Source organism: Erpetoichthys calabaricus, chromosome 1 (assembly GCF_900747795.2).
Source record: "Erpetoichthys calabaricus chromosome 1, fErpCal1.3, whole genome shotgun sequence".
NCBI classification, from domain to species: Eukaryota; Metazoa; Chordata; class Cladistia; order Polypteriformes; family Polypteridae; genus Erpetoichthys; species Erpetoichthys calabaricus.
In genome coordinates, this window is record NC_041394.2 from 271906687 (window position 1) to 271930883 (window position 24197).

The following is a 24197-nucleotide window of genomic DNA, read 5'->3' on the forward strand; positions in this document are numbered from 1 at the left end:
AAATATTGAAATACAGGTGACTATCAATAATCTTCATAATTTAAGAACCTTCCTATAGTGGTAAAGCAGTAATAACCTGCACTATGCCAAACAGTCATTATTTCTTTTTTTAAATCTCAGAAATGATTTTTCCCTACACATCGTCATGAATTAATATATTTCATATGTTCATGATGAAAGGTTTCTTAAATGCCAGGGTATCAACATCATTTGATGCCAAATCAGCGCTCTGAGCCATCTTTACGAATACCAATGACATTCTTTGGTTATTCTATGGATAATCTGGCTCTGTTATTATTTGGATTGGAAATGTACATATACTATAAATGAATGTGTTTTTCTTTAATAAAAAATGAGAAGCAATACATCAGTATTTTTTGTTTAATGTTGCATGTCAAGCAAGACACAGATTTCAAATTTGTCTGCTGAATAATATAACAAGTAGATCTTCACTTACTCAGAAGTGAGAGCTGCAGCCAAGAGTTTGACAGATTGTTGATATGTGTTTATCAAGCATATTTAGAGCATTTGTTATATTGTACAATTTGTTTTTTTCAATATGTTCCATTGTATTTTTTTTTGTTTTATTTGTTTTCAATTTTAAGTTATTTTATGTGGTATAACACAGCAACATAGTAAGTGAGGATTTGCAGTTTTGTAGGCACATCAATATCCTTGTGAAAGAAATGTAACACAACAGTGATGCTGTGGTCTGACAGTAGTCAACAAGTAAGAGAAATGTTAGGTATATAGGTAACAGTTGTAAGGAAATCCACAAACAACTATAAAGAGTTGGGGTACCCACAGGCAAACCCTACATAAATGAAACAAAACACAATTTCTACACACACTGAAAAGAAAAGAAAAGAAACAACTTCACAGACTCAAGTCACAAGAATGATTGCTCAAAGATGGCGACACTTCTGTTAAATACAGGCCCGGCAGGAAGAGGTGGGTCCTGGTGGATGGACACTGGAAGTGACATCAGAGGTGGTAAGGTTGTCAGTCATCTGGGGCCCTATGTATAAACGGTGCATACACACAGAAATGCTGCGTACGAACGTTTCCACGCTCAAATCGCGATGTATAAAACCTAAACTTGGCATAAAGCCACGCACTTTTCCACGGTACCTCATGCCCTGGCGTACGCAATTTCTCCGCTCGGTTTTGCAGACTGGCGGCACCCAGCATCAAAGCAGTGCTACTGTTCCTGTGTGGTCACCCTTTCTTTCTTAGATCCACATTCCTGATGTGGCTTTATAAATACACTGAAACTAACTGCATATTGTTTATTAGTGTAACGCATCTGATTGTAATTAACCTGCAGCAATATAATGGTCCAGGGAATAGCTATAGTATTCCAAATACCATAACTGCTTTAGCATTGTTACTCTCAATGCATTTTCTTCCTCTTTCAGCTGCTCCCGTTAAGGGTTGCCACAGCAGATCATCTTTTTCCATATTACTCTCACTGCACCACTTGGAGTATTTATATCACTGTATCTGAGTGGGGAATCACAGCAGCAGCTGATCGTAAAGAGAATTATCGGTATACAGCATGAAGCAGATGCTGCCTGAGCCACGGCAAAACGTTTCAGAGACTTTCCTGTACGGACTTCGTGGTTTAGAAAAAGTTTCATCCCAAGAACTATAAACGCACTAAATCAGTTCATCAAGTGCTCCTTGTAGAACTGTTTGGACTTATAAGTACAATCACCTCACTGTAAACTTGGGATACAGTTATAATATTGCACAACCTGCGCCACTTTATAAAGCGCATACTTACATATGATGATGATATCATTTTTAAGATGAAATGCAGCAAAATATGTTGATTTTATTATACAGATAAAACTTTAACTTCATTTAAATAATCTGTATTGTTAATAATTAAACATGTGAGGACACGGTGCACGCAGCGCTAGCTAGTTCATGGATTGTTCCTGCATTGCATTGTATTCTTGCCCGTGCTGACGCGACACTGGAAGGATAGACAGATAGAATAATTAAACATGTACTACGAAGATATTTCAATGTTCCTTAAAAGTTCTGAAGAATCGGCGTTCTAAGCTTACAGATGGCTTCACGTCTATTACAGAGCTGATTGTGTGGCAATTGGGTATTTGGAGAAAGAAAAGTAAGGAAAGGAATTGAAGGTTAGTACGTTTGAAAGAGACAGTACTTCTGTAATAAATTATTTCATCGAAGGTCGCGCATGGCGCAGCAAGCCTCTTGCGTGAGACATGAACAATCACTGCACCACCGTGTTCCCATGTTTAATAATATGCTTTAACTCCTATCATCATGAAAAAGATATCACGTATGCATCTCAGTATTTTAATTATTCAGAGAGCTGTAATATCACGAATGTAATGGATTCTGTGTCCTATCGGAGAAAAAGAAAGCCCGTGTAAGAAGCAGGTAGTGATTCACACACAGAGCACATAGAAGATAAAATACAGAACAAAGCATTTAATGTGCTACTTTAGTTACAATGGGATCTGAGAAACTAGTAAATTAAATGATTTTAAGATGAAGTTTATGACGTTCTACTTTAATGGCAAAATAAACTACGTGATTAAAGTGGAAATTTCGAGATTAAAGTTGACATTTCATGCTTTTTTCCCACTGTGTGCCTATTTTTTTTGTCTGTACCCTAATAAGCTTTCATATGACACTCAGATGGTGGGCTACGACTTGCCTTTTCACGGAGACTTTGATATGTGATTTCTTTTTTATTTCGGGCACTTTGCGACTTTGTGAACTTGAGCTTTCGAGTTTCTCCGACACTCTGTCACTTGATCAACTTCATTTTGTTGATTATACCACTGTTTAAACCAACGAATAATACGTTTTTCCTTTGCCTCCATTTGGTATTCGCTGAAATTCTTATATTTTCCCCTGTGCTTTTCCCATTGTCTTTTCACAGAAGGCTGAGCTTAAGGGCTATTTATATTGATTTGCATATTCAAAGAGGCGTAATTCTGGGAGGAGTTGGGGCGGGACAGAAGGTGCGTGCACGTGCGTTACTTTTCATGCTGATTGGAATTTATGTAGCGGAAGAACGTGGAAGTTTGCGTACATACAGATTCCTGCATCTGGATTTTTCTGTGCGTACGCACATTCCCGCTTTTGTGCTTACGCCATGTTATAGTGTGAGTTCTACGCATGGCGTTATGCATGAGGCCCCCGGTCTGCAGAGTTAGGAAGAGAAGTGGCATTAGTATACAGCATCACCGTGAGGATTGGCCAGGAATTAACACCACCAGAGCATTTAAGCTGTCCCTAAAGTGCATATGTGTGACACTGGGAGGAGATAATACAGACAATGATAAATAGATAAATAGTTATTATTAAATGTTTAATGGACTAATTAGTTTTATTAACCCAAACAGTCTAATGTCAGTACAAACGTAATATAACATTGCACTGTTAAGGTAAATAACTTAATTAGTAACTGGTATGACCAATAAAATAGTTATATCACATGCTCCTGTTCAGGTGCGTTAGAACAATTTAAAAGAAAGTGCAATTAAAACTTGTTCTTTTATATGGCATTTTCTCTTAAAACTGCATAACCCAAGTCAGTAACATGGGTAACAAGAGCTTACCCAAGCAGCACTTACAAAATTCTTAGTCGTACAGATCACTACACCAAACTAGCATGGTTTTAGTAATGTGACAGAAAAAACACAAGCAAACACAGGCATAAAATTCGAAATAAATACAGACAACAAGCAGGATTCAAGCCCAAGACATTGGATCCAGGAAGCAGCAGTCTAACCCACAGATGCATCGATTAATATGTGATACATATAACACATTTCAAGTAGTAAACTGATAAGCGCAGATACTAAACTTTGTAATGGATGGCACACATGGGCTGGCATCCAGGCCAGGATTGAACAGGGACCCTTACCTGGCTGGTAGCCCAGTGCTGTGGAATGAACAGGGGACATGAGGACTGGTGAATATTTTCTCCACCAATATGCTAGATGGCAGGGTCCCTGGGTTAGGACTCCTACACAGACACCCACAGGGCATGCTGGAACCTGTAGTCCCATGAGGCAGACATTTTAGGCTCTGTTAGAGTCACCAGAGAGAGGTGCCAGGATTCACAATCCCTATTTTAGGGATTTCCATTTGACCTAGCAGTGCTTCCAGCAGGCTATGCCCTAGCACCAGAAGTGCTCCTGGGTCAAAGAAGGTGCTTGATCTCATACAAGCAAGTCAGAGTTGGAAGAGGAGCTGAACAACACTTGCCTGCAAGGAGTTAAAGAGAGAGAAGAGAAAGCGTATTTTGCTGTCCTGTGTTGTGCTATAAAAGAAGAAGCCTGTTAAAGGTAATTTGTTGAATTAAAAAATACATATTTAAACTTGGGATTGTGTGTGAGGTTGTATTCATGGGTTTAGAGGGTGCCCTACTGGTCACAACTTGTTGTTAACTAAAAGATCAAATAGTGAAATACAGTTTTATATTTTTGCCTACTTCTACTTTTTTAAATATCTCTGCTTTACATATTCATAAAGCTTTCTGAGATAATTGTGAAATATATTGTTTGTTTACTGAAAAAGGCATAATAATTACAGAAGCAGGATCAACTTGCTTTGATTAGAACTGGCAAAATTATTAACATCTCAGAGAACAACTTGCTGGGATAAGCACCTTTAGCCATGTTTGAAGATTTGACATTAACCTTTGGAAGCTTCAACAAACGCAACATGAAAAATATTTATTTTAAAGTATAATCACTTTTTAAAGTCTACTACAAAATGCACACACTTGAATTACATTAATGAATTTTCAGTTAGTTACCTTTTCTTTGTCTTTGCTCATACATTTTAAGTCATCATTAAAATACAGCACCCTAATACAGTATTCCTAAAATATCACAGAAAATATGAGTAAATATTAAAGTGATTTGTTTGCCACTGCCTGGACATTTCCTTATCTCCCAGAATTGTCAAAATCAAGCTCACTGTTTCACCTAATCTGAAGCTCAGAACTTGACAAAAGTGAAACATACAGAACTGATTTAAAATTGACAACTGCTACACCAGAACCACCATGCACTGCATTAATTCCATTGGGTAAAATGTGCATCTGTAAATCCAACAGGAGTAGTATAATAATATCAAAATGAATGTACAATTGGCAAATGTGTTTTATGATTGCCTTGTAAATGAGGCGTAACATGTTTTTCCCATTACAGCATTGACCTTAATAGTGTAAAAGGATGTTAGCTACCATACTAGTAACCTACATTTGGTGAGGTGTGAAGAAACAAAGCTGGAGGTACACTACTATGATTCATTGAGTTTAAGGACTAATAAGTTTTTAAAACTAATTCATGCTCATCATGTACTACATGCCAATAATTGACTTCCTAAATCAATTTTACTCATAATAAATAGTAGTGCTTGTAGCAAGCAGTTAAATTAATCAACACATTGCTGTAACGTGATTTAAATGATTTTACAGACAAATAGGCACTCATTTTTGCTCTAAATAATATTCATATATACTGTATATGTATATATATTCACGTTTGTCTGAAGATCTCTTTAAAAACACTCCTTTTCTCAAGTGCGTTCTTGTAAAATTTGCTTTTCAGACTCTGTCTTTATGTCGAGGCTGCTTTCTCACCCCCTGTCTGGTTTTATGCTTTCCGTCTTTGAAGGGAACTCTCTCAGCATGCACCTTTACTCCTCACTGTGCATCTTACGCTTGCATTTCCTCTTTCTTCACGTCACCAAAGCTAAACTGACCTATCACACCAAAGCCAAACTAACCAATTAGATTGCTTTTAGGGCCTGGTCACACAGACCTTTGTGATTTATTATACAGATGATGTAAAGTGAGAGGGAAATGTAAAACAAGTATTTTGTAAATCTTTAATTGGACTAATTTTCTATGTGAAATCTAAAATTGTAATTGATACCTTCTAAAAGGCAAGTCAAGCTAAATTAACTGCAGTCTTTACTCTAACTGTTTTGTTTAGTAATTCTATTGTGTGCCTGGTTGTGGTGACTAACAGTTGGGCTGTTAGCTGTGGGTACAAATAAAAGAACCATCTATTAGGTAGTGTGTGCCATTGTAGAGTACCGTTTATTAAAAACAATTAATCAATAAGTTTAAGTAGTTACAAAACTTTAATCAAATCTATTTAATCATTACCAGAACAGAAATAAACTTTGTTTTATATGGAATGAATTTTAATTTATATAAAGATTCAAGACATAAAGGTTCCGACAAGTATATAAAATTAGATTTATTTGATTTTCCTGTCAAAGGACATGTAGATATCAGGGTATACAGCACTGTTTTTAAAATTTTTATTATTCTTGTATTCCTCTCTATTTTTGAGTTTTGATAATGCCCCAGTTGTCTTCCAGGTGTCAAGATGGCTTGTCCATTATGTTGTCACTATGGTGATCATCATGCTCACTAATGTGAGCACTGGTGAGAGTCTGATGTTTCTGCAGCAGGTCTTCCCATCAAAGGGATTCGCCCACTCACAGAGATTATTAGCTGTAAGCAGTGAGATCTTTATTACACATTTTGTAAATTGTTTCAATCATGTTTGGGTCTGTAGGGGACATCTTGCATCCTAAACACAGAAACAACTGACCAGGCTCTGGTCCAAAAAGATTATTTAATTAAGGCACAGTACCTTTGTTACAGCTGGAAACACTTCAAAAATGAGGCCTTTACACATACACACTGCAGTAGTCCACAGCCAGTATTTCAAGGCCCTATTTTGTCCTTTAAGGAATGGCTTTCTTACTGCCATTTATCCTATGAAACCTGCATCAGAAAGTGTCCCCTTCACAGTAGAAAATGTTAAGCGGTGTTTGAAGCTGTTGTGCTGCTGGTGACCCTCAGAAACTTGTCTTCTGATTGGATTGTGTCGGTCTGCCAGATCTCTTCTGATCAGAGTTTCTTCCAGTTTCCAATTGCCTTTGGATTGTGCAGGACACCATAGTCACTGACACTTTGAATTTTTTGCAGTTTCTCTAAATGAAAGGTCTGCACATCTACGGATAATAATATTATGTCTCATTTCATTTGTTGATTGCTGTTTTCTTGCCATTATCACTGGTATTTACAAATTTCTGCAGTGTAATATTGTCCAAGTAGTACTTCAGAGGGTGTAGTAACATAGTCTGTTCCAACTCTGCTATAAAACAGAAGGTTTTTAAGTAATCAACAAAAGTTGGGACACCTGTGTAAAGTGTTTGCTTCAACTTGCAAGACTTAATTTACTTTAATTGCTGCAGAATATCTGTAGTTGTAACCTATTAGTTGTTCTCTGAAGAAGGCCCATTTGCAAAATTCTGAAATTTCCTTTCTTTAAGTTTTTGCTAACTTTAACTTTAAAGTTAAACTTCTGCCAGTTTATTATATTTTCACCATTTTAGGCCATTCATTGCATTTCAACTGATTACGTTTGTGGAAAAACTGAGATGTTCTAAAACTTTTGAATGGTATTTTAAACAAAGAAGCACAATTCTACTTCCACTTTTCTTCTCATCCTCTCGAGACAGTCTATGTCCTCCCCTACTCCTGGCTCCTTCTGAAGCAATATCTGGGTGTACTTCTGACACATCCACATCATGGCCAGTAAGCACTTTTGCGTCAGGGGTAATCTCAGTCCCCAGGACAGCGTTCCCCCAGCAGCCTCCTCCAGATAAACCTAAGGATCCCAGCGGCACTACACTGCAGAACTACAAATCCCACACAGCCCTGTGGTTGTCTAAATGGGAGCTACACTAGAAGGATGATGCCACCCAGCATACAGGGAGAACTCATGGCTTATGAAGGCAGTTTCACTCTGTCCTTCCATGACAGTGGACTTCTGACCAGGAAGGGAAACAACAACCATCCTAGCCAGGTTGCCAGTCCATCTGCACCATCCATCCAAGATCGCCTCCAACCATCCACCACATTTAAGATGCAAGTACATCCACATTGCCTATCACAGTGTATTATTTTTCCTTCATGTGTTTTTGTTTAGTGACTCTGTTCTTTTCTTTCTTTTTTCAGTATTGTAGTGTTATTTATGTGCTCTATAGTAGCTAGTTGGTGTAGACAGACATGTACTGTATTTCTGACTATATATGGGCAGGGTAATGAAGCAAACGTATCCAGGCAATTGCTTAGAGCTCATTTCCAAATTTTCAGACATCCCGATACTGGCTTATTAAGTCTGACCAAACCACTTTCAAGTTGTATCAGTTTTTCAGCTTACTGTTGTGCTAGTGACATCACAGATCAAAACCTTCAAGATCATGCCCTTGAGTAACTGGTCATGATGCGGTTTATTTTTAAGACTATTCAAATAAACTTCAATCTACAGAATAATTAACCAAATGAATGCTTCATAAACATAATCATGGGAAAGTTAGAAAGAAAAATAAAGAAAATTAATTGAAAGTGCAAAGTAGCAAAATTACAAAAGGCATAAAAGCATAACACACATATACAATAAGGTATTTGTTTGATGTCATTGTTACTGCTTGTTTTAATATGTTCTTCTTAGATGTTTGTATAAAAATACTTTCCATGTTATCCATCAATAACACCCTCTATGTGAAATAACACATACAGTATGTATAGTATTTACATAACCACACATAAGTACATAGAATAACATATATGTGATAAGTTTACTGTATGTTTAATGGATATTTTTCTTTTTAATTATCATCAACACCATAATCTCAGTCATATTTGCATTTTTCATTAAAACAGCATTAAGTATGATGATTTTGTAGTAAGCAATACAGTAGTTAAGTGTTCCTACTGAAGTGTTTTGCAATTACAGCAATCCATTATTGTTTAAAAATGTGTGAATTTGATGTAGAGATGAGGATTTTCTGAAACATTTTAAAAGTTTTTTTTAATTTATTCAAAGTAGTAGCCCTATTTTATTTTCATCAGTGTAATTAGATTTACTTTAAACCCTTCTTCCACAAGTGTGTACAAAGCATTTTCAACATAAACATTAATTTTAACAAAAATAATTGCTTTTGTAAAGTACTATGAAAAGCTAGTCCATTCACTCCTAATTTCAACTTCTTACTCACTTCTTGTGGTCCAGTATTTTCTGTCATATAAGTTGGAAATCTTCAATGGACAATTTCTAGGCAAAGACTTTCAAATGAATTTGAATGAGGATGTTGGTAAATGCACTCAAGCACACTCACATTGCACTAATTAAGCACATACAACTGCATTGCATCTTTGTAATTGATTCTGAATGTTTGTCTTTTTAGGTTTAGGCTTTATGCCTAGTGCATTTCGTTTTCTTGCAGTTTTGCTCATACTTTATTTCATCCATTTATGTAATTTTCTCCTCAGTTTTAAAAAGCCTCACATTCCATGCGTATAAGAAACTGTTCTATAACATGCATATCAGCAGAACTATTACTGATTAAGTGAACCATTGTGTTGAGTTGCTGTAAGATAATGCAGAGTTTTTGAGCTTTGTCCTCCTTTGTGTCTATAGGTCTGACTGTGTATTTAAAGAAAAGTTAATGGAAAAAATAATGTGTTATTTTTGGTATTTTAATATATTGTAATTCAAATCAGCTGTTACATATGAAAGCCATTACCGGTTGTTTATATTGCTAGTTAATGGTTACATCTTGGTTAATTGGTTACTAAAAAGTAAACAGTTATTGTTTAAGTGTCAGTTATTATATTGAAATTTCTTTCATTAATTATATGAACACTTTGGTTACCACAAAGTAACAAGCTATTGTCTTTTTGTTAAACTTTTATTAAATAACCAGCCTTTAACTGTGTTTTTTACAGTTTTTTTTTAACCTCATACCCATGGTCTATTATATTTGGTCTGTTTAAGATTATATTATTAGTCTATTGTATTTGAACTGTATCTTCACAAGATATTTCAGTTTTAACCTTCTTCAAGCTGCTGCTGTAGAGTCCATTTTGATCTAGGCATGCTCCTTCTCTTGGCATGTCAGAGGACCAGGAATTCTAGATTGCCTCACTTGCAGAGGCACAATCGAGGTTTGTGGAGAGAAAGAAAGCAATAATATTTCTAATTAATCCCTTATACCCTAATAACCGTTAGTAAAAACATAATACAGGTAAAATTCCATTACAACAAATATCTTTACAACGAAATTTTCATTACAACGAAGTATGTTTATGGTCCCGACAGCTTCCCCATATAACACGAGTCTATAGAAATCTCGTTACTACGAAATACATTCAGCAGATACTTTCATTACAACGAAGTGCACAAAAGACCTTGAAATGCCTGAATGAATCATCCACAGAGCAGTTAGTTCTGTGGCCGCAGCTCAGTTGTGCACAATGATTCCCAAACAGAAACACTGTAATTTTTATTTCTTTCTTCGAACCTTCCTCGTACTGTTTTTTTTTTTGCTATTTTTGTTTTCAGTGGTTTTCAGTGATACCTTTTTCTTATTGCTCATCAACATTTGAAAAACATCCATTGGAATTTAACTCACTGTCACCCTCCTATAGAAATGGCAGACACGAAAAAACGATAACAGTTCATATTAGGAAAAAAAACTTTCATTTTTTGCAGCTCTTGATTGTGGCAAAAAGAAAAAAGAAGTTGTCAGTGAATTTGGAATTTCACCATCGACACTGTCAACTTTCTTGAAAGACAGAGCAAAAAAAGAAGAAAAATCTTGGGTTGCAAACGTATGTGTACTACTGCATTTGAAGATGTCGAAAAAGCAGTTTCTATGTGGTTCAGTGATGCTTGTTCAAAAAACATTCCTATTAATGCAGCACTCGATCAAGAAATTGTGAGGTATGTAAACTCTCTTGGGACCTCCCACAGCTAGACAGCAAGCTGAAGAGCCTCCTGAAGTGCGATCTCCGCGTCTGTACGGGGCAATAGCAGGTTCACAGATATGCTGGGTCTCTCCACCAAAGTAAACAGAAAAGATCTCGATGGGTGATGCAAGGTTGGGAGCACATAAATTGTAAATGCAGATAACAGGATTACTTGATCACTGACTCTGCCTGACTGCTGTGTCTGTGTATAGCAGAGTGGCAGATCCCGCTACAATAAATAACTGTGCCGTTCCTGTTTCAAGCTGAATAAAGCTGGTTTTGCTAAAGTACTGATACTCAGCCTCGTGTTTTGGGGTGCAAGATGGGGACTTATAGTGCGACCCCGATCTTTTATGATTTGCTTCTGTGGCGCTTCAATGCAGTGCTGTGAGCCTCCTATTGCCCTGCCCCAGCAATGGACAAACAATCTTCCATAGACGCTGCAATTGCGCTTCAGGACGCACTTCAGCGTGTCGTTCCCGTTAGGTGGGGGGGGTCTCAAAAGAGTTCAGAAACCTCACAATATGAAGAAAAAAAAAGGATGATTTGGCTTCTGATTGATAACTCTGCTACCCATAACATGCTTCCACATTTAGATAATGTTCGCGTTGAATTCCTCCCACCCAATTGCACGGCAGCGCTTCAGCCATTGGGTTTGGGCATCATTCGCACCCTGAAAGTGTATCATCACAAGGAAATGCTGAGAAAAATTCTCGTCAGCATAACTTATAGGCAGGAGGAGATTAAAATTAATGCGAAAGAAGCTAATGAAATGATTGCAAACGCCTGGACGCAAGTTAAAGAAAGCACTATAACAACAATCTTATTACAACAAAATTTTCGTTACAACGAAATATTTTTTAGGTCAGTGGGAGTTCGTTGTAACAGAATTTTACCTGTAATATGCTTCATAGCTATATGACTTGCCAATCATATGAAATATATGTCAAAGCTATCATATGTACAATGTACTACCTTAACCTAAAACTACAAAATGTCAACAAAAGTTCAGAAGAAATATTTCCATGACACTAATAGTGAACTTTGTGAGCTGGAATGTCAAGGGTCTCAATCATGAATTAAAGAGTACTCTCGCACTTAACAAGTTTAAATGACAAGATAGTATTTTTACAGGAGACTCACTTATTAAGCCAGGACCAGTTTTAGTTGCAAAGAGAGAAGGCTGCCCAAATTTTTCACTCTAGTTTTCTTTATTTCCTCATAGATATTAATTTTTTGCCCATTATCAAATCTTGTAAGTACGATGCTATCGTTATCTCTTATCATGCCCCTCTGATCATGGAACTTAAATTACAGCTTCCTACACACCCATCTTGTAGCTGCCATCTTAACGCCCTGAACTTGAGATAAAGAGGCTGATTTTAAATTAGAAATGTTCTTATTGTTAAAAAAAATATTGAACAAATTTAAAAGTTACTCAATAAATTGCAATACCATTGGAATTAACTGTTGTTTTCATTATTATAAAACCTTATATTTCTTTACTGTGCAAAGCCATTTTGCTGTTTTCAGATATTTTAAAAATATTTTCAAAGATTATTCTTCCTGGTATGCCTGTTCTGATTAAATGTCTGCTATTTCCAGTATGTCTTGCCTTGCCTATCTTGAGCACTAAAACTCAAGAAATTATATTTGATACAGAAGGCATTCATTCATTTAGAGATTAGTTACTTTTCTAAACAGCAACATAAGGAGATAGGAAAAATATATGTTTGACCATAATAATAAAATTAAGAAGTTTAGTACAACATATTCCTTTGAATTAACATCTGGCTTGAATATTTTTTTATCTTGTTTTAGAATTTTGTTATACGTCATCCACAATGTATTAGATATGTGACGCATACTGGGTAACTCAGCAAGTAAAGCAATATGATAGAAAACTATATTACACAATATTTCAATTTAGAGATCTATCAATTGATTTTCAAACCTGATTATTCAGTTCTGGGATATGATGACCAGAGCACATCTCTATAAGGTAAGAACCAGCTTTGCTTGATGAAGCATTTGTAAACATTTGTTTACAACATTGTTTCTCATCTATATAAGTAGTAAACTCACGTCAACAATTAGACATATATCAACGAAAGACCTGTGTGTGTATGGAGCAGTCCACTCTGCTCACGCTCAACCACAGCCACTAGATGACGCAAGCATGCATTTTTAATTTTATCGGTGCTTGCTATGAAAGACCTGTGTGCAGCAAATGCCACTGCCCAACAACAACATCATGATAACGACACAGATGGAGAGACACCACGTCGTAATGAAGCAATCACCACGGCTCAACAACGTGCAAGTGAAACACCTCAGTAATGGAGGGCAAGGCTTGTCTATTGTCTATCTGGAGGTATTTTCTCAAAACAAAGATTAATAGGACTTGTAAGCCATTGATACGGCTAAGATATGGTATGGCCAGTGGGGCAGCAAGCACAAGGTGGGTTCACGTCCTCTGTACTCAGTAATTCTTAACAATTAGCTGACACCTCTCCAAGTTCACGAATATATCGTAAAACTGCTAGGGAGTCTTTGGGTTGTTTTTTGTCCCAAAGACCACACACAGCTGGTTTAACATGTTATTACAATTTTATATCAAACACAACTTAGTTGGCATAGTCACATTTTTCCATCTTTCCATGATGTCCATTTTTATCTAGAAAACTATTTCTTTTTTGAGTTTGTGAACATTTCTTTGCGTCTGGTGCCACAAACCTATTTTGGGATGCTTGGAGAGATCCATTGATGCTGCATTGCTCCTGGCATATCTTTGCTCACAGTTCTGCCTTGTGGACAGTAGGCTAGAGCTCTTTTCAGCATTGTTTAACGTTTTGTGCTGCAGTTTAAAGATGTTGTAAAATAAAGTGTCAAACAAGGTGAGTAAAGATGTGAGGACTCCAAAATGACCATAAAGTTGTCTAGGACCTTTACTGGCCAGCCCAGAGGAGGCTCACTTCCAAGTTGCAAGTCCCCAGAATGTTTCCTATAGATTGTAGCCTGAAAGGCCTTACAATGGGAAATTCTTAAAGTTCAAATTATAAAAAAATTAGACTTAAAATTTAGAAAATTCTCCCAAGGAAGAGAGAAAAAACATTAAAATAGCTTGTAAAAAGAATCCAGATGAAGAATCTTTTTAAATGAAATATTTATTACAGAAACAAAAAAATAAAATAAAATACTCAAAGGAGCCCTTGATGGCAATCTGAAGCAAACAAGCCCCAAAATGCAAATCCCAATGCAAATCTAGTAAACAGAGCAAATAAATCACAAAAAACAGGACATCCAAAGAAATAACAATACTCGCCAAAAGACTCCCAACAACTTTCAACTTCCACTGCTAAGAATCTCTCATTGACATAATAGTCCAAGAGAAATCTCAGCAGCAGTGACATGAGGGTAGTCCTGCCTCCTTTGCTTCAACTCACAAAGTACATGGAATGATGGCATATTTAAAGTATCAGAACACATAATTAATAATAATATAATAAATTCTATATAATCATAACAGAAATGACATTAAAAACATGAAAAATAATAATTCAAAAATAGCAGAAACAACAGATAAAGATATATAAAAGCCAGGGGAAAAAATGGAGGCAACAGCACAACAAAAGTGTGTGTAAACTTGTGAATGTTTCTGTTTTAAAGTTGTCGTCATCACCATATTATTAAATACTTTTATACAAATAATTTATCACTTTTCTATTTGAACAAAAATTGGAAATGCATGATTATTCATTTGCATTTCATCTTCCAGTGTATCAATATTTGTTGTTGATATAAAGATATCTTTTTGTACTCTCCTTAAGAATTGTTCTCTATGACAATGGTTTACAAATATTTGGTAGTCTTTGTTTTTTCGTTGCTCATAGCTGCGTTCCACACAAAAATATTCAGGTAACAAAACTGTGTCAGAGCTTCTGCTTACCCAAGGCATGCAAGTACATACACTTTGTGATTGATTTTGAAGAAACCCCTCTAGAAATATGATCATTCTGTATTACTTCTTCTAAGTTTATATTTGTTAAGCACTTGTGCCGGAATCTTAAAACAGCGGAACAAAAAGAAAAAAATCACACAGTTACTAAAGTAGGGCAGTTAAATTAATTAAACTGAAAACATTTAAGAATAGCCTGTTGACTATTATAAATAATGAAACTTCATTCACTGTCATTCTGAGTGAGTCTACTGCATGATTATAGCACTGAATGTCTGTTTATTTCCTATTAAACTAATGTGAAAATCAAACTCTAGAATACTATTAACTTCATATCATTTCTGCATTTTAGTCATAAAAACCAAGCTCTTTTTATTTATAACATTCTAAAACACAACCTGCTCAATTTAAGGTTGTGAGGAGATAAACCAGTCATTGCTGGACGACAGACAGAAATCAACCGCAGCAGGGGTACCAATCCATCACAGAGCTGTATTCATTTATCGCAAAGTAAGACACAGTTTGTATTTCATAGCACCAACAAAGGCTATAGCTTTTTCTTCAAAGCTGCACTTTGTCTTTGTGTAATTCTCTGTGCTTAAAATCCAAAATATATGTATTTTTGTATTCAGTTTTGTTCATTCCAGTTTGAAACTTGGAATTATTAATATCTTTGCTGAATCTTTTTCAGTTCCCAAGTGAACTGAAAACTAGCATAACTCCTCTGATCAAACAGTTATCCTGTTCCTTTAAGTGACTTTAAGCAGAGGATTTGGTTACTGAACTGTAGACGATATGCTTCAGTTATGTTGCTTTCTGCCTTGCCATACCTCAAACCAGACAAGCAGTAATTGCTGCAGCAACGTAACATCATTTACTTTTCTAATGTAATGCTCTTCAAAAAGGGACAGCCATTTGCCAGATACTGCCAATGTTATAACTGACTGCATTTAACACGCTTCTGTAGTTGTGCTGCATAATAATGGAAGTTTTGAGCATTTAGCCTTTAAAAAATATATGTTTAGGAGAAGTAAAGTAAATGTGAAGAGGTCTCTCTTTTGGGTGGTTGGCACAATTGTGTGACTTTTTTTTGTGGTGTTCATACATATTTCATTTAGAATGGTGACAGAGTTGTTCTGTGTTGTTAATTTTTTTCATTAACAGCAATGATTCTGTCAGTTATTTACAGAGCACTTATCCCTTTCTACATAACCCTAATGAAAATAGCGTCTTTATGCTCCAACTTCATCGTGAGCCCAAAAACTTCACTACTATCTCTTTTTTCATTCTATTGAATTTTTCTGGTGCTGTAAAATACAAAAAACTAGCATTCGAAAGTTCATAATCACCCTGCAATTTTAATGTTTAAGATAATAGAAATGTATACCTTTTTTATCAAGTATCATTAAATTGATTTAAAAAATACCTAAGACATTACAATGTTGCAAATGGCTGTTACTAGAGAAAGATTTTTTATTTTTTATTCAGATATGACTGTAAAGTCCCATATTCAGTAGCCATTCCTTCAGTGTCTTAATGTCGGAGGGGAACATTTTGGTTTCAGAAGTGGAACATTTTTGTACACTGGGTGGTTTTCTTGTTTCTTTTAGGAAAAGAAACATGAAAGTATTAAAGGTAAAAGCCAGTAGATGAAGGGGCAATAGGCACACTTAGTTGGGACTGGGGTGATAAGTGAAAAGGCAAAGTAATTGTGTTACAGGTTTTTGTTGCTGGCTGTCTACAGGATGCATATATTTACCTGCTTTGATTCTGTTGTTTAAACAAAGAAAATATGTTTACACTACTGCTGATCAAAGCAAATCATTATGTACCATTGTTTTAGTCTAAGCAGGTATTGAAGCAGATATATACTTCTGGTCAGTGGGTGGTGCAGTGACGGACAGTTCTCTGAGAACACTGTCAAGACCACTCGAACAGAGCAAAGGGGCTCACAGGCAGACAAAAGTATGTGCCTGGCAAGACACAAGGAACACAGACGGCAGTGAGAAAGGGAAGACTCATGAAGGGACCAAGCGAAGCTGGTGGATGGATAGCAAAGCATGCCTAGCTTGCTGCAGCAACACAAGGAGCCCAGAAGTGAAAAAGAGAACGCTCACTCCACAAGGAATAGGCGCCAACTGGAATTTGACAGTTCAGCAAAACTTCTGTTGGGAAACATTTGGTACAGAGAGCACAGACTGGACTTCACACCATTAAAGGGTGTATTCCCCACTGTTCTGCTTTTAATGGCCTTTTATAGTGTGCACTGTGTATATTTTTTTAAAAAAAGGTTTTCATTCCTGATATTTTTAAATTCTTGTCTACCTTTTTTCTTGGTGTATTTTATATTGTCTGGTGTAATACATGTTACTATTGATTTTCCTGAAATTGCTGCCGTGTCTTTCATTGTGTGTTTACTCACCTCCCTAAAGAAACCTGTGTGCTATTATGTGTAAATCTCAAGAGTTCCCAGTCTCTTAATGAAAATGGGAGGCATAGTCAGATATTTTAACTGTGTCTAAGTTAGATTATCTATAAATATGACTAGGCATCTGTCACATTAATGGTAAGCATTATTTAGCTCATTTTTAGTTAATCATGTGTAAATGTTTCTTGGTTATTAGAGAATCTTTTATTATTTTGTTACTACAACTCAAACCTCTATTTCAGTTTCATAAAGCAACTGAATTGTCTTTCCTTAGGCTGCAAGGTACTGCAGTTCTAAGATCAAAAATGGTCAGAATGAAACCGCTTTCTAAAGAAAAATAAAAATTTATTTTTGCTTTGCCAAATGAGGGTTATTCCATGGAAAGAGGGCAATCTGGATCTTACCAGGATAGAAAAGAAGGGGAAGGCCCAGATGCACAACTGCATAAGAGGATAAGTACATCAAAGCTGTACTATGAGAAACAAATGACTTGCAAATCCTCAGTTGGCTGCTTCCTTAAATACATGACAAATATCAGTGTCATCTCCAACAGTGGTTAAAAAAAGGTTAAAAGGCATAAAAGAACAAGATATTGGAGGGTGGATTTCTGGGTGATCCCACATTTTTGCTGATTTTAATATTTTTTTTTATTTGCCAGTTTCAGATTTGGAATTTGTACTGGCAGCAAAAAAATCATATTTTTTTTCTGGGCAATATACACTCAAATCATATTTTCATATTGTAAGGTTTCTAAACTCTTTTGGGACTCCCCCAACGGGATGACACACTGAAGAGCGTCCCGAAGTGCAATCATCGCGTCTGTGAAACACAGCCTATCAGTTGCCGGGGCAACCACATGCTCCCAACACTGTATCAGCCCACCGCAAAAGCAAATCCCAGCTGATTGCGGTCGCGCTATAAGTGCCTCCCATCGATGGGTGATGCAGGAACATTATAAATGCGGGGAACAGGATTACATGGCCACTAACCTGGCCACGACCCTGCCTGATTGCTGTGTCTGTGTATAAGAGAGTAGTAGATCCCGCTACAAAAAATAACTGTGCTGTTCCTGTTTCAAGCTGAATAAAAGCTTGTTTTGCTACTGAGACTCAGCCTTGTGTTTTGGGGTACAAGAAAGGGACACACACTAACAATATGTAAAGCAGACAAAGTGGTTTGAGGGCAGATGCATACTCAGATCATTTTTTTTCCTAAACAGTGTCTTATATACAGTCAGGGTCCACTTGCATTGGTCCTTCTGACTTCATCAGGGTACGATCTCAAATGTGTGCTAGTGTCAAGTGAAGAAAACTGTAGGATGCTTACACTACATGGTATTTTCTCTTTTCTCCATGTGTGCGCTAATTACTTCAAGTTGTGTGAAAAACATTGTAACGCCATTCCTTTTGGTTTTATATGTTAGGTAAACATATTATTTGTCACATGAAGTTAATGGCAAATTGAGAAAAAGGTTTCATTGAAGTAATGTGGTCACTAAAGGAGAGGAAAGCACATTTTGCAGAGATCTTTTGTATACTTAATAAATGCATTATCCCAGTATCTTATTAGGATATTTTTTGCAAAAGTCATTAAGGTCTTTTCTTGTACCATATTAGTTAGTGAAATGTTCTAGGTCAGGGGTCTCAAACTCAAATTGACTTTGGGCCAGTGCTGGTATTGTCATGTCATACAGGGGCCACATGAATGTTCAAGTACAACAAGAGATAGTAATATTCCATCCATCCATCCATCCATTTTCCAACCCGCTGAATCCGAACACAGGGTCACGGGGGTCTGCTGGAGCCAATCCCAGCCAACACAGGGCACAAGGCAGGAAACAATCCTGGGCAGGGTGCCAACCCACCGCAGGAAAGTAAATATTCTTTAAATCTATTTTTATTTCCATTACTAACATATTATTTCAAAAAGCAAACTGTACCTTAAATGCATTACTTTTAAATGTGCAATTCTTTTTTCATTAAATTAACTTAAATAAATTAACAAAACTTTGCATTAACCTAACACATGCAATACCTGAATACATTTGAACTTATATTCTATTTCTGTCCAGAAACCTGGCAGCGTTTCTGCTCATACAGCCTTGCCACATTTGCCCTAACAGAGTTTACAGTTGAAACTCTGAGTATAGCTTCAGGATTAACGGTAGTAAACCTACACATGTACTTGCATTTATTAAAGTTCATAGTTGAGAAAAGTTTCTCACACAGATATGTGCTTCCAAAAAGGCACATTGCCTGATTGAACACTTTGGACAGCTCTGGAAAGGATGCAGGTAATTCTGTCAGAAACTGTCCAGTCAAGTCTGCTTTTCCCTGTGCCTCTCTGAACTTAGATTTTAGCTCACTGTTGCACTGCAAGTCAATAGGTTCCATTTGGATCAAACTTGGAACACTCTCCACATCAGCTGAAAAGGGTCCGTAAACAGCTGGAAGGTGTTGCGGTGTGACCTAAAGTCAGCAAAACGGTGATGAAGTTCCTGCAGTAGATTTTCAATGGCAGATGTATATGTATCACTCCTGAATGCCGTACCAGCCTCCAAGAGAGATCTACATGTTGGGAAATGAGTGAGAGTTTTGGCAGAAAGCTGTGTTTTCCATAATTTCAATTTTGTGGTGAAGGCTTTCACACTTTCATAAGCTGCTGTGATGAGCTGATCAGGGCCCTGGAGCTTCAAGTTAAGTATGTTCAGCTCCTGTGTAATTTTCACTAAGAAAGCAAGGTCCATGATCCATTGTGGATCTTTCAACTCAGGAACATCCATTCTGCCATGAAATGTTTCACCTCTGTTCTCAACACAAAAAATCTCTTCAGGATATTTCCTCTGCTGAGCCAGCGTACCTCAGTAAAGTGAAATACATCACCATAAGCTGACTCAGTTTCTTCTAAAAAGGCTCTGAACTGGCAATGCTGTAAACTCCTTGACCTGATGTAATTAATACATTTCAGAACAACAGTAAAACTACTGCTGGATCAGCTTTTTACTCTTCTAATTTTTTTTGAACCAACACTACCAGTCCATTTTGTTTGCCTGTCATGGACGGGGCTCCATCTGTGGTGATGCCTACCAGTTTGTTCCATGGCAAACCAGCATGCTCAGTTGCATCACACAGAAGCTGATATATATCATTGCCTGTGGTACGGCCATGCATCGGATATAAACTTAGCAATTCTTCACTCACATCAAAGTTGGAATTAGCACCCCTATTGAAAATTGCTAGTTGAGCAGTGTCGGGTTCGTCAGTGATTTTGTCAAGCACCATGGAGTATGGAGTAAAAACTTTAGCTTTCTCACGTAACTGATCATAAATTTCATTTGATAACTCACTTATTTGCTCTGGCATGGTGTTTGCTGATAAGGAGATATTTTTGAACAAGCCCGTCTTTTCTGGGCAATATTTCAGCGACTTTTAACATACAGTATAGTCCTTAAGAAACTGCCTTTCAGTGAATGGCTTTCCTGCCTTAGCAATTAACTCTCTTACCACATACTGTAATTTGTTTCCACCTCAACATCAGCATTTTTCTCTGCTTTGCAAAAATGACTTTGCTGTAATTTCCAGCCTTTGTGTAGCTGTGTAGCTAGTTTTTCCTTCTCTTCTCCCTGATACTTATCAACCTGTACTCCATGTTTAGTCGAGTAGAGAGTTGGACTTCCAGGGACTCCCAATAACACGAGCCAATGTCATTTTGAATATTTATATATTATATAGTTTTTTTGGGTGATGCTATGTTGTTTATAGTTGCTATGCTTTTTGCTGGTCATATGATGCAGATGTCACATGACATTAAGTGTCATCATGCTTCACCTATATAAGATGGCAACACCAAACAGTATTGGATCTCTTATTAAAACCCTCAACCTCTTTTAATTAGTGTTATTGGAAGTTATAAGGTATTTGTGTGAAAATTTTAGTTTTAGAATCTTTGCAACAATTATTTTGACCTTCTTGATGTATTGGTACAAGGTTCTGACAACTATTTTGCCTTAGAATTATGTTACAATTTTTTCCTACAAACATTAATTCAACTTGTAGCTTCTTCTGGCTAAATCACATCATTGAGCACCTGTTGTCACCTGGGTATTGTTATACTGACCTGAAGCAGGGCTAAGAGAAGAGTAAAGGATTAGGAAATGATTGAGTCAAAATTGTGAATCTACAATTTTGTTTTATTCAGATTAAGCAGAAAGTTAGCAGCAAGCTAAATTTTCTTCTGAAACACTGATTAGAAATTCCCAGGTATAGAAAGATGCGGGAAGGTGAGATATTACAAGTGGTAAAATTCTCACACCAAAGCAGAAAATTGCTGATGAGAGTGATTGCTGAATGAAAACGGGTTTATGCTGGTGCTCTGTCACCATGTACCAGAGGAAAGGCATTTTTCAATTGGTAAGTGGAAAAGGTGCACACACAATGGCTAGCAACATTTTATTGACTGAACATAAAAAGTCAAATATTTGATACGATTATACAATAATGTCCTTGCTACTAAAAAGTACACTGTACTGGACTCATTACTGTACACAGTCAGACAGCCCACAAAAATGATCAAAAGGCTAATAGATTGCTGGGTTTTTCAGCATAATGCGCTATGTGAAGTCCAAGGCCCATATTTAGGATAGAGGTCTCAAAATTACTTCTAAGAATTGCAACAAAAGTTACACTAGGATAAAAAAATGTTCTTCCTCAAAGTAGGACATGAGAAGTATTTATGAAGTGTCCTAGTCCCAGTTCCAACTAAGATAAGGGATTCATGTCTGAGAATGAATGATGTCATGATTTTATGGCACCGCTTGCTGTAAATTGCCACTCGTGATGATTTTTTGTAATTTTCTGATACCAACGCTAAGGCTTAATCACAATGATAATAATAATGATATTCAAAGTAGTAAGAGAAGAAGAAGAATTAAAACATAATAAGGTTGGATACTGCCCTAATCTGCTTGTAATTGATGCCACTTGATCGCAACAAAATCAAGAATAATACAGTAACTAGCACTGAGATGGAACATCTGAGACAAACACACTAAATGAGAGAAAAGCCCAATAACTGGTATGTATATTTAACAATGAATGCTCTGCAAATGTTCTTTTGGAAGAATCCCTTCCCACTTATGGCCTAGGGAAGTGCCTCATAAAGTAACCATCACTGAACCTAGCTGGGGTTATTAACCATGGCCACTCTTCCAGGTCCGTCTATCTTCCAGAATCTCGTGCCATGTCCATGATATCCATGGTCTCCCCTTATCGTCTGCAGGGCTCTATTTATCCATTGCCCTGAAAATCTCCGCCTTTTTCCTTGAACATTCCTGAGTTTTTAGAGTATAACATGAATATTCTAGGGGTTTGTGGAATGCAGCATTCAGCATATCTATATGAAATTTTGCTATCAATCACCCATTCAGTACTGCTTATATTCAGAGTAATATGCTGGCTACTACAGTACTGTTTGTACCCATAACCACCTGTGTGCTCATACTGCAATATCTCCTGCAATTCACATTTGCATGCTCATCCACACCTGGAGCAATAATCTTTATGAGCATACCGATTTGCATGAATGAAGCTTGCTTTAATATTAACTCATGGGCTGTCATGAGGCAATGTATAATCTGCATGTTTCCTGATGAGTTGTAAGGGCGGTCAAAGTTTGGTGCAAAATTCGAGAAATGGTTGGTTGTGACATACACAAATTATTGCTGTTGCAAAGCTGCATTTTTCCTATGGCCAAAACATTATCAACACTTTCATTTTGGCTGAAAGCACATGGTTTCTCTTTGTACATCGATCAATCACATAACGAATAAGATTTGTTATGAATATTGTTCCATCACTGTCAAATCAATATCTTTTAACAAGTTCATTGTTGTCTAGTATTTCCAAAACATTCCACATTTTCCTCACAAGCTGTCCTGAATCCTAGTGAATTTAGGAGAAGTTTCCTAAATTAGGAAAATTAATAAAATGCTTTTACTCCTACTCATAAGACTAGGACCAAATTTATGTCATTCTGAGAATTATAAGCCAGTAAGGACTGTTTTCCTACTCTGAGATGCTTGAAAAATATGGGCACGAGTCATTGGGGTGTTATGCATAAGCTGCGTACTTGTTAGACCACCCAGAGATTTCAGTACTCATTTATATATTAAGGACAAATAGAAGAAAAAAGAAAAGAAAAAATGAGATGCAGTTCATTACATAAGTATGTTGTTGAAAATACCACCTTTCAGCTTTCTGTCTAACATTATTTTGGACTTGTACTGTATGAACTCAAATAGACAAGTAGTGTTTTGTTGAACAGTTCTTTTCACATCAAAACTTATATGTCTGTGATTTAAGAATGCACTTTTGTGTTCTTCTTCTGTCACCGTGCTTCTTTTCTAGAATAGTTTTCAGGATTGCACACAGTACTCTACAAGATATCTCATCACCATATCATACATTATGCTAAAGGTTTCCTTGACTAGCATGTAACAGTTTCAACCGTATAACCAGATTTTTCTGGCCCTTTTATTTGCTGCTGGCATTGCCTGGGGCTTGAGAAGGTTATTTCAATATAAACCTCTGAATTCATGTTGTTTTGAAAAGTATTTCATAATGTTAGTTGCATACAAATGTTCTTTAATCTATCTAAATGTTATGTAGGCCATTCATGATCAATGCATTATAAGACATGATAGACGTTCATACTATTAGAAAAGCAGTTGGGTTGGTGAATTTCTAATTTAGATTCAAACTCCTTAGCCAAACTGTACTTTTATTTTTTTCATTTTCATTTTACTTAACACAAGCTTTTAATAAATACTGTATTTCACTTTTCATATTCATTAGAGTGAATAATACAGAAGTGGACTTATGTCAGTTCCTTTCAATATTGTACTGCTGACAAAATAAGTCACTTGAGTTTGATTGCTTATGACCTTTAGCAATAAAAAAATGTTTCCTGTT